Source organism: Solea senegalensis, linkage group LG17 (genome assembly GCF_019176455.1).
Source record: "Solea senegalensis isolate Sse05_10M linkage group LG17, IFAPA_SoseM_1, whole genome shotgun sequence".
In the NCBI taxonomy this organism is placed as follows: domain Eukaryota; kingdom Metazoa; phylum Chordata; class Actinopteri; order Pleuronectiformes; family Soleidae; genus Solea; species Solea senegalensis.
The window spans coordinates 4160422-4176227 of NC_058037.1; the positions used below are offsets into that span (position 1 = coordinate 4160422).

Genomic DNA, 15806 nt, shown 5'->3' on the forward strand with positions numbered 1-15806 from the left:
GCTAATGCATATGGCATGACATTTGCCACAAGTATGTATGTTTGTAGTATTTTAAAATCTTGATGTCTGTTTATATTACATAATATGACAAAAAAGTTCCTTTCTTCCCCTTAAGTGCATAAAGTGTATCCATTGAAACCCATTATAAACAATAGTTTTAATCACCCTGTCCCAGAAAGATGCAAAATCATGCATTCATGGTCTCCAGCTGGAAGAAACTGATGATAGAAAAGGGTCTGGAAGAAAGAGGGTTACTACAAAAGCAGAGGATAAATATGTCAAGGTCAAAACACACATCTCTGACAACTGTAAAAAGATGTTTGTGAAAGGCTAGACTGAAGGGTTGTGTGTATGCAGAAACAAAACAAAACATTACTTTGGCCACAAAACAAGATGAAGAGACGCAAAAATTAGACCTATGATGACTGGAAACAAGTTCTCTGGACCGACAAAAAGCCAGTTTGAGCTATTTGGTTTGAATCTTTGTCTGCAGAGAAACTGGTGAACGTCACCCACAGTAAAGCATGGAGGTGGTAGTGCCATGGTATGGAGATGTTTTACAGGTGATAAAGTAGGAGATATGTTTGAAATAATGTGTGTTTTGCAGCAAGATAATGACCCATTCTCCCAAGCTATGTCAGGGTTACAAAAAAGATGAGGATGGTGTTCTTCAGTCCCTCAGTATATAGTCATCCATTAGGTTTTTATAGTATTATTCTTTGTGTAGTGTCATTTCAAAATGATGAGTAGTCTCCTCAGGGTGTAGTGAACTACTTTGTTGGACACCTTTAGGTGTTTTTTCCAATTTCTCTTCAGTGTAACCTCCTTTCGTCAATGTCAGACATGAACACGGTTGAGATTTATTGGGATATTTGTTTAATGCAAACTGTTTTTTTATTTTTTGATGTTGCAAATCCTCTCAACCCTAAAACTAAGCCGTTCTTTTCTTTTGTGAACAATTATTCAGCATTACTCTGGTAACATCAATATACCTAGAGGTAAAGGTCGCCACAGTGGATGATCTGCATACTTGCCCTTCCTTTTATCTGGGCTTGAGACCGGCACTAGGATGTGGCTCCCCCATAGCTGGGGTCAATATAGAGTGTCCAATTAACAACAGAGAACACTGAGCAATGGAGATTGGGTATCTTGCTCAGGGGTAACCCATTCTTGATTTGAACTGGCAACCCTCAAGTTACAAGCCCAATTCTCTTCTGCCCATCCATGGCCTGCCCATAGATGAATATACATATAGAAGTATAATGTTTATTAACAGTTTTAGTGATCGTACATTTTGTGAACACAAGGTGCTGAGAGGGTAGTCCTTTTTTTAAAGGTTGAATCTGATCATAATATTGATGTTTAAAGATAATTTTCCCTCATTTTTACTCATTTGCACTTTCCACATACTGAAAAACACGTTTTGCTTGAAAACGGAGGGAAAAATGTTAAATGATATGTCAACATTAACATTTTTGTGGTCCACGTCCAAAATGCTGCCAGGAGAGCTGTGAATATACATGGATTCTAAATGTCACCACTGCTGCATGATGAAAAGGGCTCTGTGTTGCCCAGTGGACCAGGTGCACTGAAGTGTCACCGCCACTTCCTCGCAAACTCTCAACACCACCAAGTGTCCAAATGTCAGCCCTTTGTTTGCTCCGGTTGTAGAAACAACCGTTTTCCTTTTCTTCCATTTTTCTCGATCTGGTCTGGTGACACTCGACTAAACTCTTCCATCTTGTTTTCATGTTCAAGTGTTCCATGTCGCACCAAAGGGAGGGACGGATCCACAGAGAAGGTGAGACTCCGGCCGTGCCAGACACTCGTGAAGTTAGTGCAGCAAGTCTCAGACTTTAAAACCTCCAAACAGTGCAGGCCTAAGCCTTTACAGGGCCTTAAGCACAGTTTTATTTGGGGCCCCTCTCCCACCACCTTTGAGTAGCTTGTGCAAATGTGACAGTATGAATTGCATTAATTATAGTTGTGATATTTAATCCAAACCAGTATCACACTTGTTTTGATAACACCAAGTATATCGCAGACGAAACGTTTGTGCAAGTGCACGTCACATTACCGTAATTACATGACGTTATGTGCTATTGGAAAAATTCCAAAGAAGTTGCAATGTCAAAGCCAACATGTAGTTATTGCGGTAATTTCACTTATGCTGTTGCAGGAAGACGGTGAATCAGAGTCTTTGTCACCAGGGAGGAGGGAGAGATGGAAAAACACCTATACAAAGTTTTGTCAAATTTTGTGGCCTGTTTCTGGACATTGAGACAAAAACTCAAACAAATGTTATTTTAGATACATGTTATACTGTTCATATCTCAAATTAAACACGCAAAATCTGGTGTTTGTGTATCATTGCTGATACACAAACACCAGATTTGCATCTGAACCTGCCTGAATGTTTTGGAAACGTTTACAGCGTCTGCTCTGTAAATAATATACCATATTGTACATATTCCGATTACACTCTGTTCAACTGTCCAGGGTGTACCCCGCCTACCTAGCTGAGATTGGCACAGCACCCCCCGCGGCCCTCTGGTGGAGGATTAAAGCGGTAGATGATGACAAATTAACATATTTTTGTAGATTTGTATTCTCTATATTTTGTGGTGTTTATAATGCATGCTTTCCATTTATTATTGACTTTTTTCTTTGACTATATCTGCTGCTATAACACTGAAAATTCCCCCATTATGGGACCAATAAAGGATCATCTTAACTTATATTCTCTTGCTATTTAAAGGGTGTTGAAATGAAATGTGTGTTTGAATGTCATCTGTCATCCGCTGTTCTCCAACACCCATGTGCCTCGCACTGTTGCGTTGTCACGCTAATTGGCTTCTGTTCTGCAAGCGTGTTACACACAAACAAAAACAAGCACACACACACACACACACCTTGACAGTAAACAGCCTTTCTCAGATCTGCCAGGCTCTCTCGGCTTTAAAGCACTTGTTGGATGTTTCTGCGCATTTTGATCTGATTAACTTGGTCATAACCCCTTTGCCTCTTCTTTGTCTCCTTGTCTCCTCCGTGCGGCCTGTTTTCTCTGCAGCTCACTGGATCATAATCAAAGCTCCTGCCTCCAGAGCTTTGTTGCACTGGTAATTGTTTGATGTAGCTTGCCGTTGAGCAAACATGTGCATCTTTTTTCCCTCTCTATTCTCCACCCTTTTTCCACACTGAACTGCCTGCCTGTGAAAACTAATTTTTCAGTGCGCAGTTTATCACAAAGAATCCCAGGGTTAGTCGTGGTAACATCTTCCTTTGTATACCGATCAATAACCAGAAGAGCACAGTGCGTTTATTGGTGCAGAAACATGTCAGAGAAGAGAATGGCAGCATCAGCAGCAGCATCAGCATCAGCAGCAGCAGCAGCATCAGCAGCAGCAGCAGCAGCAGCAGCAGCAGCAGCAGCAGCCTTGGGGGACCTGACCGATTAGTACAGACAGAAAAGAGGAAAATAAAAGAACCAAAAATCATTAATGGAAAAAAGAAAAGGCAGCATAAGCACTAAAACCCACAGCATTTCCAAGCTGTTGTGCGTCCACACCCTAGGCTTTATCATCAGATTACTGTGAGACATTAATAGGGAGGATGGGAACTCGGGCATTGTTGACATATGAGCATTTATACTGCATGCAGTGAAATTGAAAAGGAGTGTGTGTGTGTGTGTTTGCCCTGGAGCCATGCAGTCACTGTGCTTGGATATTCAAGTCTAGCCTCATTGTACCTGCAGTGAAGCCCAGCTTTTGTTGTGGGTAGAACAAAAAAATAAATAAATCATATAATCCTGTGATGGTTAATGATTTTGACATTAAGCTTATAAGATGTAGCAATGAATGCAAGAAATAAATCCAGCTTGGGCAGCTCTAATTCTGGTTGCTTTTACCTGGAGGGGCACTGTGGCCTACTTTTCTTCCATCACCTTCCATTTCTCACTTCAGACTGCATGGCACATCAATTAGGTCAGCATCAGTGCACTTAAAGAAGCAACGACATGAAACAAAGCAAACACAGATCACATCAGAATCTTTTGAGATTGAAGGTATTTGAATGGGCCCTTGCACACACGCATACAGGACAGTGATTGATGCGTCTGTCCATTTTGTTTTCACTTCCATACACACACACACACACACACCTGACAAGTGAATGACATGTCATTTCCTGCATGGAGTGCATGCGCAGCTTCAGGGCAGACATGATAATTCTTTTATACCACTTACTACATTAAGTGTAGATCAGACTATGAAATTCTCAGTAAAGATCGTTGTTATAAAATGTTCATTTCCTATGACCAGTGGTCGGCAGTGGTCAGCAACTGGCGTGCAACCATGAGTTTCTAAAAATGACAAGTTCACCCAGAAATCAGAGCCTTTATTCTAAAGAAATAGGAACTGAAAGAAAAAGATTCTGTTCTGCAATCACTTCTGCATTTCAGAAGTGGTACATACATAATACATGCGTCACGTACATTCCTCTCAATTTGGCAGGCTATTTAGGCTGCAAAATTTCCCCCATCTCTCCCTCTGCTCATCAGTGCTACTGCTGCCCTGTGCCAGTGTTGCTGCTCATGCATTAAGCCTCACCACCCCAGCATCCACCTGCAGGCTCTACAGGGTTTAAGATGTTTGCTCATCACGCCCCGATATGTCAATGTAACATATCTGTGGGGAGTGATTAAGTCGGATATAACCATTTGTATTCATTCAAACGAGTTAGGCTCAAAGAAGAAGCAGTAATTCTCAAAATTAAAAGAAAATATAGTTTGTTAAGAGCACTTTCATTTTTTCATTTTATTCTCAACATGTCTCACACATTTGCGTCTTAAAAGAAGTTGTAAGAAGTTGGGGATTGAAGACAACGTCCACATTTTCACTATTGTTTGCTTAAGGCAGCTCACAGATGTGAGTTTTTGTCTCCGACTGAAGACGTTTTAAGAAGGTGAAGGTGAAGACACTGTAGAGTAAAAATGGGAAAGTCCCCAAAACATCAAGATAAATTTGCCTCAATGGAAGTGACTTTAATTATAGTAGATATTTGGAGTGGAGACAGGCAGGCAGCCTTTTTGTTGTTGTGATTGCAAGTTTGGGCCCTCATGAATATTTTCCTTTATTTGATCTATTTTCAGATAAAAGGGAAACAGGGGGAGGGACAGTCAACAAAGAGCCTGCTGATTTTCACAAGTCCAAAAACAATGTTAAACAATGTTTAGCATTTCGCTTGTTGATTTGTTTTGCTCTCTTCATTTTTCTTTTATATTCAGTTGCCTTTCAAATGAATTTAAATGGAAACGTTTAAATCTGCCTCCTGTGAAAAGTCTGGAGCTGACTTTGCGCGACCTATTTACACCACTGTATTCTAACGTTGGTGATAATAGTGATAAAGTTTAATAGTAGTTTGAGAACCCCTGATATAAATAGTAAGGATACTAGGGCGTATACTTATTTAAATCGTCATTTTATAATTTGGGTCAACGCGCCGAGTGCGTAAATGAGCTGATTACCTGACGTAATCAGCTGATCAGGTGCGCCTCACTTCACCACCTGAGAGAAGAGCGTGTTCTTCTGGCGCCTTCACGTCGACCAGCAGCTCCAGAAACAAGAAGAAACCCCGCAAACACGAAACTGTGGACATTTCAAACATCATTTCAGACACTTAACAATTCTGGAGGAGGAGGGTTTAAGGTTTTAACGTTTTTAAAACAAACGCTCGACACAGCAGCGAGTGTGACGTCAGACGCCAAACAGGTTGTCACGTTTAACAAAGTAGTTGTCGCGTGCGCAGCAGGGGATTTAATACATTTAATAAACACATAGATTGAAATTATGGCCTAAAATCAGAGGCGACATATAGACCTGGTCCAGATTCAACACTCATGCACAGAAGGTGAGTCATTGTTTGTTATTTTTCCAGATATTCTTTAGTGTGTGCAAAGTTTGTGAAGCCGTTTGATTTATAATTTAATCTTTACGTCACACAAACTTGTTTTCGTTCTTGTTTTTCATTAATTAGGACTTCTGCTCCCCACTCCGGGACCAGGTCGTGCTCCACAAACACCTGAGACTCTCTTGAGAACATGTGAGTGACATCTGAGACAAACACTAATGTTTTACAAATGTTTGTTTGTTTGTTTGCAAATACAAGATGAATCATGAATCTAATATTCTTTGCTCATTTAAACTTTGCACATTGTGTGAAATTAATAAATTCAAAGCCTCATTAGCTTAAACACAGAACCTACTTGCTAAAATTATGTATTAAATGTATTCATATTTGAATTTGAAATTAACTTTTTCCAGTGACCTTTTCAACTTAAACTTTAAAAAAAAAATAAATAAATGAATAAATAAATGATGTATCGTGTATTTCCTCAAATTTGCAAATTGTTTATATGTACTAGGATTAAAAGCATAATTTTTTGCCTTTATAATGCAGCAGAAAGTAATTTAATTCATAGTTAAATTAATGATCTGTATCTCTAATGGAATGGCGTCAATCAAGATTGTATTTAATCTTTTTGTATTTGCAAAACCACCATCTAATATTAGATTTTTATTGACTTTTGTCACTCATTCATGTGTGTTAAGTCTATATAATATAATTAGGGATGCACCAATCTGCTTTTTTCACCTCCGATATCTGACGTTTAGAATCGGCCAATCCCAAACGATACAGAAAAAGAATCATTCTTTTGTGCAAGGCAACGTCAGACTTGACTTTAACATTTCTTTCCTGTATTTGAAAACATATAAACCGATAGAAATGCATTGAATTACTTATTCATTTAATAACTGTGCACCAGTACAACTATCTTAAATAAACCAAGCTTAACAAGCTTCATAGACATTCAAAATAAACAGTCAGTTCTTTTGTTAATGGTTTAGTTTAGTACAAAAATGATTAACATCCGATACACAACAGCAGCTGAATAAACCAACAGCTTCTAGATTGAAGTCCCTCATTCACAATGAGCTGCATTGTATGTGCAACGCAGCCTAGGCTACGCACTCTCGTGTTCTCCATCGCCTTTCACGTGTTCCTGCCGCTGTCCCTCAGAATCACAACGGAATTTGCCACTTGTCATTTCCATTAGGGTACCTGCAATCACTGGTGTGTGACCCATGGAAGTTTGTTGCATTAACATGACGCTGTGTGGCACTAATATGTGATTGGACACTTTACCATGCAGTTCAGGTCCCGAGCCGTCCCTTGTCCCCGACAACCGACAGCAGCTGCTCATCCATAACGATGACCGCCCCTCGCAACATTTACTGCGCAGGTATTGCAAGTAGCCGCCGAGTTTGTTGGCTGAGGTCGTGTGAAAAAGTTCATTTTGAAAATGATGTGAGCTTCCGCACGGCGCGTTGCTTGCGTACACGCCGTCACCCTCAGCGCACAGCATAGAATTAAACTGAATAGATTGGCCGCTATGGATCGGCCCATTGTCACCTATACCCGATCTAGAATGTTCTTCAATATCGGCGCCGATACGATACAAACATCGGATTGGTGCATCCCTAAATATCATAGAAGTGACTAAACAGTGAACAGTTGAGACTGGACTCTTCATTTTCTCCGTCTCCTCCACAGGTTGATCTTCATGAAGATCTCCAAACAGTAAGAGTAATTATTTTTCTTCTGGGTGGTCGCCGTGCCCCCTCTTCGCTTGGCCGCCGTGCCAGTATCGCTGTACCTGTGTGTTAATCATGGCTGCCGTGACATTTTGATGACTTGTCCTCCAACATGCCGATCTGTATGTTAGGTCTGGCCACTCATTACTCCATCCATCTGTCTTTCTTTATCCATCTGTCTCTTTTCTGTTGAATTAGCTGTTGAGGATTATTCATGGAGCTGCAGCCACATACTGTCAGAGCTCATTTGAAGTCAAGCAGCAGGGCAAGACATGCTTTCTGTGCTCAAGGGGAAAGAGTAGAGCATATAGCAGTTCTCTGCTTATTCGGTGGTTGAAATTCTGTCACCGATGTAGTTTTTTTGGGCCTAGTTTTCTTGTGGTAAACGGCTCAAGAGGTTTTAAACTTCAAACCCACAATGTTGGCGTGAGGAATAATAAACTTAACCGTGACATTTCCATCAAAATGTAAATAAGATAACTGACTAATGTGATAAAGAAGTCAGTCTGCTCCAATAATAAGCTTGGCTAAAGCAATAAATGGTAAAAATAGTTTATAAAACAAAAACTCTATTGCGATACTAGATTTCCGTGATCATCAATCTGTCAGCATTTCATTTTCACTGACTGCCACGTCTTCGTCCAGCATTTTTGAATTTCCTCATGGATCACCGCTTCATCTCCTGATGGGTATAAATCAATTGTAAGTACCATTTTTCTCTCTGTGTTGTGGTTGTACTTGGCTGCTGTGTCATAACTACACTTCTATTTCAGCTCCTCCAAGCAAGATCACCACCCACTTCATTTTATTCTGCACTTCAACATTTTTCCTCCTGGATTTTCCGTCAATCGAGATGTTCGTTCGTCCCGTCTCGCGTTCGGTCTAAAAAGTACCAATTATCTTGACGTAGGGGAGGGGTGTCATTTGTGACAACCCTCACATACGTCAAGATATGTGGCTAAAAATGGAATAGAAAAATATAGAAAATGGAGCAGTTGAGTTAATGACAAAAAATAACTGTGCTTTTTGATGGTGACTGCGGTATCCACAAAACTAAACCTTCAGGGAAGTGCTGTTCATGTGTTTAAATGTGTACTAAAAGGGATTCTTGTTGGTGTTTAGCGACTATTTCAGTGACCTGGAGGACCAGAGTGAATCAGATCTTAGTTCAGGGTGGACTGATGTGGAGTTTGTTGGTAGAGCTTGTTCACTTAATATTTACAGAACACTTTATCAACCGAATTGTGTCAAAAGTTTAAAAACTAGCTCAGCCTGCATATTGAAGGTACCTAGTCCTGGTTTCTCTCCAATTCTATCCTTTTTTCTATTTGCCGCAAAATACGACATATTTCATAATATTTGTCCTGTCATCCTAAACATCATCCATTTCATCAGTCATTTTACTTCAAAAATAACACAACAAAACACACAAAAGGTACACAGGAAGTGGCTTTTAAGCTTGTGGTTTTGCAATATCTGCTTGTCCATAAAACAGCCTGTTCAACATAGTCGTGCATCTGCCCAATATTGTGTTTTAGTTGCATGTCAAAATATGCCGTTTTGCCTGGCCTCTGTGTGCAGCTTCTCTGCATCATTCTAATGAGTCTACAGTGAAAGTGCTCTGATTTGGCTGCCCCGCCACAGGGGCTAAAGTTTTTCAAATAACATGGACACTGTGTTTATGACTGCTCTCTTGGCCGCTGTGCTCTTATTTCTTTCCCTTTCATCAGCCTCTTGTGTTTCTACCAACACTTGGTACAAGGTGTGTGTGTGTGTGTGTGTGTGTGTGTGTGTGAGTGTCTTTGACAGACTACTCAAAAATGAAATCTGACTGACTTTGAAATTTATTGGACCAAGTCAAATTGGCTTTATTGGAAACCAATATTGCCAAAGAAGCAAATAAAATGAAACCTACCAGATTGGAAAAATATTCAAGTTTGAAAACATAAATATTAAATAGCCTTCAAAGCAAACAGGGCCTAGTGGTTAGCTGATATATAGGAATGAGATCCGATCCAATCTTTGCTTTCAGCTCTGTATTACAAGCTGCCAAAGATGTGACAAAAGTTTGTTCTGAGCTTCCCCATTATCCGACATTCTTCATCAGAATAAAACTGCACTATTCTGTCACAGATTTAGTATTATCTAGCTAATAGATAAACAATACTATAAAGTATTCTCCTTTCAGAAAGAGGAATCACATGAGCATTAGTTTATATTGAAAGCACAGTATGGAAACAGGAAATGTAAGGGCTAAGCATGAGAGAGTGGGATCCAAACCAAGGCTGCTATGGTAAGACTCAACATCATACATGGAACAGGTGAGTTACTGTAGATCTGATAAATTGCAGAATAAATTCAAATGAACTGATTTCACGTTTGTTTAAATAGGCGAAAACTGAAATGGTGAAGGAGAACCGAAGGCTGCGCCACCACGGACCCTGACAGAGGAAGGCTGTGAACCTGAGACGAAGGCTGCCCAGCTGTACCAAACCCCTCTGATTCCTTTTTTTGCCACGGTATGTTTTCATGAGTCTTTAGAAATAATCTGCCTCCTTTAATCTGTTTGCTTTATTCGTAACTGTTCTTTGCTTTCAGATGTTCAGTCTTGAGGACATGACCTGAACTCATCCAGCCCTGCATGCTGCCTTGATCTCCAGACCTCGCCTCTGACTGCTCTCTTCACACCACAAGGCCTGTTTTACCACCCTGCTCTTGATATTTTGAATGAATTGGCCCACCCTAAGACAAAGACTTGCCCATTACATCCTACCACTGTGAAATCACAGCACACCACTCTGTAGAAGTAAACCCACCTTTTAGTCTGTGTTAGCTTCTCCCAAGGTTTCTCTCACCGCCTCCAATTCCTCTGGTCCTCTTTTCTCTTTAAGCAGCCTTTCAACATTCACCACTGCTGTTGTATCTTCTGCAAAAGGGTTTCTAAATCCTCCATGTTTGAAGATGTGATGGTGCTTCTTTGACAAAACATAGTGTGAAATGCTCGATCCTAATTTGCCCGAATAATTGACACAGCTGAACGTGCTTTCATTATATCTGAGGGTCTGTACCTGGACTCTTTAGTCCTTTTTAAGCAGTTTAAAGATTGTGCATCACATGCACCACTTAATTAGGAAATACGTCAGGGGGTTCATAGTGTGCTCTCCGTAACACTACAGAGAACTAGGTCACCTGAGTCGACTCATCAGCTGGTAAGGATTTTCTCCTTCCCCTACTTCTCTGTGTGTGAGGAAATCCGACCATGGACCCTTAATGACTCATAGGGCGTGGTTGTGCTGTTTCCTAAACTAGATAAGGATCCATCTAGTTTTGTGAATCGGCTCACCATGGGGTGCCATCATCCCACTACACCAAGACACAACCAGCAGTTATGGGCGTGTTTGTCACAAAATTGCTCTGAAGCTTTTTGGCAAACTGGGGTGAAGTATTAAATACTGGATGCTTTGTCAAAGATCCGCTGCCACATCTGACTAAACATGTTGGATCAGGAAACTCTTTGAGATGACGGGAGCAGTGAATGTTGAAAAGCTGCATGAAGAGAGAATAGAGCTGGAGAAAAGGTTGAAGTGGTGAGAGAAACCTTTGCGTTGCATGTTAAGACTTCCCATTCCGAAGGAATCTCTTCCCCTTAATCAATATAACAATGCACATTACTATTGGAATTATTCCACAAATTGTGGTGATGTGAAGAGAGAAGGCAGCTGACATCAAGCAAAGGGGGTCAAGGCTGGATTCACACCCAGGACACTGTGGTAAGATTTGACCTTGCGCACTTGAACAGTTGCTCTATGAATTTACCTTTCAAGGCTTGATTATTTACAGTGATTGAAATGAAATGACAAGCTTTACATTTAACTAGGAGCCAACTGGTGATTGAGGCCAGGAGTATGCGCCGCTGTCTCCCAGAGAAACTGAAGCATACTGTGACCCATGGCATCCTGTGTTGCTGTGATGAAGAAGAAGAAGGTTGCCAGGCTGTACCAAACGCTTCATGATGCCTCCTTTGCTGTGGACTGTCTGCGATGTATGGTCTTTCAGATGTTCAGTATAGCCACCTCCATATTAATCCTCAATTGCTTACTTTACATGTATTTCTTTTTATTTTTTAGATGACCTGAAGTCACCAAGCTCCGCCTCCATGTCTGCACCACCAAAAGACATGTTCTCCCACCTTTTATTGAACAAAGTTCCTATGAACTACATCACCTAAAGCCCAAGACCCATACAATCCACTACCTTCTACTTCCACTGACTGATGAGACACTACCCTGTGTCTCATATGCAGATGAGATGTCGGCACACGTAGTATTGAAAGGCTGCATGAAGATGGAGTAGGCCAAATGAAAAGTGTGGAATTCAGTGGTGAGTCTTCCTCATTTCTCAGCAACTTTTTTGGTTCATGCGACCTTAATGAGGCTTGAAGCTCTGTCTGTGCCGTCACAGAAATCAACATTGGGATGCTGTGACCCAGAGAAGCTGCATCCCGAATAGCTGTGATGAAGAGGGCTGCCGGGCTTTCCACACAATGTTGGCAGGTATTTTCTTCCACCATTTTCTACCTGTTTAATGCTTGCTTGTATTTTATTTTCCAAATCTTAAACCTTAAGGTCAACTGACCTCATCATACCAAGCCATACTGATTGTTTTCATGTGTGGCCAAATGAAGGTTGAAGCAGTGAGAAACATCCGGGAGAGGCTACAGGTCTGGTGTAAAGGAAGGAAGAAAGGATGGATTTGTATGGTGAGCCTCCTTATTGCCAAGAAACCAGTTATCTGTGTTTTAATGGATCATTGGCCACCTAAATGTTGGGCCATGAAACCGTATTTACAAGATTCCAAGTTTGGTTTTCTCAATTCTACCACAGAAATCAACCTGGGATGCTGTGGCTCAAGTTTCGTTCTGGATTCTGTACCAAATCCTTCATGGTGACAATGCCCCTTTGCCCTTTGAGTTCAGGTGTGTCCTTTTGATGAATTATCAACATCTGTTTAATCCATGGTTGCTTTATTCCTGTGTTAACTAGCTGGTTATTTTCATATGCTCATCCTTACAGACCTACGACCGGAGCTTGACAAGCCCTGCACACTGGCCCTGATCCTCCCCTCCTCTCTGCCACTATTCTGCAGATTTTCCATGAACTCTACCACTTAAAGCTAGAAACTCATCCAATCAAGTCCCTAACTTCAGCGAATCCCAACTCCCGTACACCACTCTGTTAAACTAGCACATTTACATCAGATGAAGCTGTTTCAAATTCTTGATCCTAATTTACCCTGATGCTCCAATGCACTCTTTGTGTAACTGTCATAACTTTGTATGTTTTTAATGATGATGATAATGGTAATAATAATAACTTAGATTTATAAGGCGCCTTTCACGAAACCCAAGGTCGCTGGGTTGATGTTGTTGAACATTTCAGACCCATGTGTCTGTTTTTGTAAAGTGAGAAACCATGTGAGAACATTTCAGGTTCTCTGTGCATGAGCCAAGTAAATCTTGTGCAGCATTTTGGTTGGTTTTAACAATTTGGAAACTAGTTGGGAGGATAATTGAGCTGGGTCTCCATAACACTACAGAGAACAAGGTTAATTGAGTCGACTCGTAAAATGGTAAGGATTTCGTCCTTCCCCTTTTTCTCTGTGTGTGAGGAAATCTGACCATGAATCCTTACTGACTGGTGTGTCATGGTTGTGCCGTTTCCTAAACTAGATAAGGATCCATCTAGTTTTGTGAATCCGCTCACCGTGGCTTGCCATCACCTAACCTACCTAACAGTTGATATGGTCATGTAGAGCGACATAAGTGTGAAGCATTTGGGCAAATTGGGTCAAGCAACACTGTAGACTTTGTCAATGGTCCCTAGCTACATCTTCACAGACATGAAGTCTAAAGAAACCCTTTTCAGATTTGTCATCAACTCTAGCAACTTTCTAGCTCTACAACTGACTCACAACTACACACCACTCTGCAAAACCACAATACACTCACACCACAGACAAGTACATTGAATTTTAACAGATGTGACACTGTAACCTATTGGATAAACCTTCTAAAACCCCACCCTGCCAACATTATGACAGTCTCACCATTAAATTGATACATTTGGGCCAGAGAGGAAGGCATGCAGAGTTGGAGATCAGATGTCAACGTGATGAAATCGCATCCCGGATCGCTGTGATTAAGTTGGCCAAGCTGCACCAAAAGCCTCCATGACGACGGCTCCTTATCATGGGATGTCCTCAGGTATGTCCTGTCATAGGTTAACAGGTCTATTTAATCTGTGCTTGCTTTGTTCCTTGTATTAATTGTCGTTTGCTTTCAGATGTTCAATCCAAACGCCTCTGACCTGAACTACACCTCTGACCCCAGACCTCATCACTGAGTGATTTCCACATGTCTGCAAAAAGACCTGATCAACTGCCGTTCTTCAAGTTTTCCATGAACTGAAGACCTCATCAGACCTAGTACCTCCTACCTCCACTGACTTACACTACAACTACACACCATTCTGTTAAATGACCATCTATAGACCACTGACAATGCAAACGATTTAATGTTTGATCCTAATTTGCCTAAATGCCTCAGACTCTTCACTGTTTACAAGTCTACAATTAACTTTCTATAATTATTTGGTTTCTGACATAGTAAAAAAAACATGTTTTCAGAGCTGCTTCATGGTTTGTAACCAGACCCTTTCGTCCTTGAACAGTTTAAAGCTTGTGTGTATTTTCCTAAATTTGTGAATTAGTCAGCGGGTTAATGAGCTGGGTCTCCTTAACACTGCAGAGAATAAGGTCACTTGAGTCGACTCATAAGCTGGTAAGGGTTTTCCCCCTTCCCCTTCTTCTCTCTGTGTGAGGAAACCTGACCATGGACCCTTACTGACTAGTGTGTCATGGTTGTGCAGTTTCCAAAATCAGATAAGGATCCATCTGGTTTTGTGAATCTGCTCATTATGGCATGCTGTTATATGTAATGATCGCTGATGGACTGCTGGCAGCCTCACTTTGGGTGTACTATAAATCCATGAGGTTTGGGCACTTATGTGCATGACAATAAAAATAATCAAATACATTATACCAAGATGCAAGTAACAGTCTGGTATGATCAGATTTGTCATCTAGAACAAGGTAACCACTTGTAGACACAGTGAGTCGGAAGCATTTGGCTAAATGAAGGTCAAACATTTAAATTTGTATGCTTCGTCAGTGTTTGTATGCTACGGTCACTGCCACAGATAACGTGTAGTGCAGCACTACAACATAATTACACACCACAGAATGACACTTTAAACACACCAACACAACAGGACACGCTGCCTGAATTTTCAGGCTTTAATTATGCTACTTAAATCATGTAAAGTTTTGTTTTTATTTACAAATATTTGAAGGACTTTATCAAGGGGCTTTTTTTTTGTAAAATGCTGTAATAGATTACCCAAATGCATTAGTATCTTTTCTATCAAACATGTTTGTCAAACATTGTGTTTACCTTTTTGTTAACATGTCATTTTTATGCTTTAAGCATTTGCAGCACCTACAGCAACACGGTGTCGTTAAATGTGCTAAATTATGTTTGATTGTTATATTTTGTGGCACACAGATAACTGGATCTTCATTTAAAAAAATAAATGCCACCTTATGAACTCTGTATATTGCCATTTATTCTTTACTTCATACACACTAAGGACATCAAAAGGGAGAAATACAGTTTATAGTATTGAAGGCTGTACTCAACCTATTTGTGTTTTGCTCACTGGCTCAAATTTGATTTTATTAAATGCTAGAAATGTTTTTTTTCTGGCATTGTTTTTTTTTTTCTTTTCTTGGCCAATGTTAGGTCTTTAATTCTGCACTTAATCACTGTTGGCAAAGAAACCTGTCGCTGAGCATGAAAATGGCATACATGAGTAGTTTAAATCTTCTCTTCCTGTTTGTGTGAATTCTTGGGCTATTGATTTAGCCACTTAGACAGTTTAGTTGACTTTATGCTCTATGTTGTCAGACAAGTTGCAGTTTCAAATTTAAGTACTTATTTAAAATTGGAGCAAGATATAGTAAGTCCTCATCCATCTGAAAGGCCTCAAATGTTTGTCCATCTGAAAGGCCTCAAATGTTTGTTCAATGAAGGGACAC

The 15806-nt window shown here is 40.5% G+C and overlaps 1 long non-coding RNA gene across 1 annotated transcript; it reads left to right on the forward strand.

Annotated features, from left to right (window-relative positions):
• Positions 1-11217: 11217 nt before the first annotated feature.
• LOC122784260 lies at positions 11218-15316 on the forward strand. The gene is made up of 8 exons (XR_006362161.1): positions 11218-11422; positions 11530-11694; positions 11780-12032; positions 12114-12205; positions 12337-12411; positions 12536-12627; positions 12725-13914; positions 13994-15316. It is a non-coding gene; the product is annotated as an uncharacterized LOC122784260 (long non-coding RNA).
• Positions 15317-15806: the final 490 nt, after the last annotated feature.